Source organism: Grammomys surdaster, unplaced genomic scaffold (assembly GCF_004785775.1).
Source record: "Grammomys surdaster isolate TR1022 unplaced genomic scaffold, NIH_TR_1.0 67, whole genome shotgun sequence".
Taxonomy (NCBI): domain Eukaryota; kingdom Metazoa; phylum Chordata; class Mammalia; order Rodentia; family Muridae; genus Grammomys; species Grammomys surdaster.
Genome location: NW_021604569.1, coordinates 9183533 through 9187157, shown reverse-complemented (window position 1 = coordinate 9187157; position 3625 = coordinate 9183533).

Sequence of the window (3625 nt, the reverse complement as noted above, 5' to 3'; positions counted from 1 at the left end):
ACAGCCCACATTCCTGACATCTCCAATATTTTGGATTTTTTATAGCAGCTCAGGCACTGCCCTCTTAAACGGCCTCTTAGGGCCTCCCCTAAGGACCCGAGTGACGCCTCACTTTTGACTGGCTTCATATGCTCTTCATGACCCTGTCATGCCTTCAGAACTACACGGGTGAGTCTTCCATTGCTAAATTCTTCTGTGAGTTCAAGATGTAGCCTTGCCCACTTAGACTACATCAGTGTCAACGTCCCGATGCTAAATCAAGACTTTTGTATTGTCCTGTTGGAGAAGAGGACTCACCTCAGTGTTGCTGATCTCTTTCTTATCAGTCACAGCCTCAGACTGAGCGGCACATACAGTTTTAGCTAGAACATCACACGAATAGTCCCTATCTCTGGTAGACTCCGTTTTGCCCCCTGAAACCTCATGAGATAGTCTCCACCGTCTACATTTCTTTCAACATCCTTGTCTTGCAAGCTCCCACTAAAACAGCCCCTTAAGCTCTGCTCACAGCACTTAACAGCTCGTCTAGCCCAAAAGTGCCAAACTCTTGTGCATTCTACCCCACAAGATTATCCAAAGCAGAAAAGCCGCATGGTCAGTTTATCATAGCAGGGCCCCCCCCCCCCTGCGTACCAATGGCTGTTCTGGCTTAACTTCTATTGCTATGATAAATACAACAAAGAATGCCACCTAGAGAAGAAAGGGTTTGTTCAGCTTACAAATTCCATGGTGACAGTCTGTCCTATTAAGGAAGCCAAGGGAGAAACTCAGCCGGTCACATCACATCCATGGTTTTAAGATCTCTCAGAGAGAAATTGGTGCCGACTGGCCTGCTTGGGCTCAGCGTGACCTCTCCACTCCTATATAGAACCCCTCTTAAGGAATGGGCCCACCCACAGCAATTAACTTAAGAGACTCTCCCACAGACATCTGAATAGGCCAATCTGATCTAGATAATTGTGTATTAAGTCACTGTTCCCAGCTGCTTCTAGGTTGTGTCAAGTTGACAGTTAATACTGTCACAGGGACTAATTGCTTTTGGTTTTGTGTGGTGCTTGAGTTTGGACACAAGGCCACAAAGCATGCTGGGTGCATATTCTACCACTGAGCTACACACATGCTAGGCAAGCACTCTACCAACTGAGCGATGTACCCAGCTCAGAACTTTTTTTTTTATTGCTGCCTAGTATTCTACCTAATGTCTATATTACAACTAATTAAAATATCCAAGCCTTCTTTTTAAGGCTCACCTTTTCTGGTTTAATATAGACAGATAGGAAATACCCAATAAGCATAGAGAGAGAGAAAATTTTGAGAACTTTCACTGTTAGGAATTCACAGACGTAGAAAATATTATGAACTCTTGGGAGCCTTAGGTCTCTGGAGGAACTGCCCAACTCTTTATGAGAAGGATCCTGGTGGCTTCCCTGACTCTGTGGCAGGTTTGCTGCTGAACATCTCCCCTCTTTACCTGGTGCTTACAACAGTTCTTCTAGGTATTATTACTCCTGCTGAGGAATGAGGAAACGGAGGCTTCATGAGATTAAATGACTTTTCCCAACAGGCAAATAGAGATAGAACGAATTACAAGTTTAAAAGAAGTTGAAGGGTTAATGTATAAGCCTGGTGACTATGAGCTTTTTAACTAGAAGCTAAAAAGCATGTGTGTGCATGTGCATGCGTGCATGTGTGTGAATGCATGTGTGCTGCAAGTATGTGCATGTGTGAGTGCATGCATGTGTGTGTGCATGTGTGCGTGCATACATGCGTGTGTGTGTGCCCATGTGCATGCGTGCATGTGTGTGAATGCATGTGTGTTACAAGTATGTGTGTGTGCGTGCATGCATGCATGTGTGTGTGCCCATGTGCATGCGTGCATGTGTGTGTGCCCATGTGCATGCATGCATGTGTGTGAATGCATGTGTGCTACAAGTATGTGCGTGCGTGAGTGCATGCATGTGTGCGTGTGTGTGTGTGTGCATGTGTGCATGTGTACATGCATGCGTGCGTGCGTGCATGTGTGTGTGTGTGCGCGCGTGCCATATTTATGCAGTGCAAAAACATGCTCTGGCTGAGGATATAGTTGCATGGCACGGCAGCCTCAAGCATGAGGAGGCCCGAGTTTCATCTCCACTGCTGTGAAATAACAACAACCAGCAAACAGGAAAAACAAACAGACCCTGCCCACAGTTCTGTTTGAGATTAATTATGTACACTTACAATTCTTACGCTATTGAATCTATTTTTTAATTTGAAATGATTTGAGAAGTGGTTTAGATTGCCAACCATCATGTCCACGGACTCAGCTTGGCTCCTTTATTTCTCTTCCTCTCTCCTGGCCTGCAGACCAGATTAGATCACCTATCTGGTTTCTACTCAGATCTTACCTTCTCTATGCATGTGCACACCCAGCTTTGTGAGACAAGACAGCATTTTGGAGTGTCAGCTCTTTGCTTAGCAAGGCTTGTTGGGTTTGATCATTTTCAGCTTTATGCTCATAAAAATGACTGAAGCGTTTATTATTCCACATAAATAAAGACATCGCCACCTTGTCATGGAGACAGGCCCCTCCCCACCTCCAGCCCGAGAGTCTGGCTTTTGTGGCTTGGCCTAGCCATCTTCAGAAAGCTCAGCCTTGTTCCAAGGCTGGAGACAGCTCCTCTGAGATCCTGTCAGGAGGCTCACTGCTCATGCCTTGCTTTGCCCACTGTGTCACTACTGATGCTGAGTCAGTGGTTCAGATGTTGTTATTCAGGTATTCAAACTAAAGTTAACAGCAGCTCCAAACAGGCAGAGCTTACTCTTCCTTAGCAGAACAAAACCAATAATGGGGTCGCACCATTTTGGAGACCCAAGTAGTAGCTCTTCCTCCCTCCCTCTCTCTCTCCTCCTTTTGCTATGAGTTCATTTGATAGCATTTATGTATTGCCCTCATCTGCTCTGTCTAAGATAGTTCCCTGCAAGTGTCCACATCCTGGCCAGCAAGATGGGGGATGGAGGATGCTTTTCCCTTTAACCTCCTACTGGACCTTGAACTCATCAACCCTGGTTTTGACATTGGGCTGCACTTCAGGAAGTGGTTAAGGATGTAGACCCAAGGGCAAGGACGTCTGGGTCTGCATCCTGGCTCTATCACCTGCAAAGCAGTGAACCGTAAGCTAACTGTTCAGTTACTCTGTGCCTTGGTTTCATTAACTATAAATGGGGTACCTGTGGAAAAAATAGTCCTTGCTCCTCCCAAGAGCTGTTAGGAGCAAGTATGAAGGCAGTAAAAAGAATAATATCTGACAAAAAATTAGGAATTCAGTAGATGTTGACTAGTAGAATTATCGTGGATGCTTTACTGCACCATGAGATAGCCCTGGGTAAGAGTAATGGTGGTAATATGAAGTTAGTAGTGGGAGTGGGAGTAGATGTGATGGTGATATAGTAACTATAGTGATGGTGGTGTAGTGACTGCAGTGATGGTGTAGTGACTGTAGTGATGGTGTAGTGACTGTAGTGATGGTGGTGTAGTGACTGCAGTGATGGTGGTGTAGTGACTGCAGTGATGGTGGTGTAGTGACTGCAGTGATGGTGGTGTAGTGACTGCAGTGATGGTGGTGTAGTGACTGCAGTGATGGTG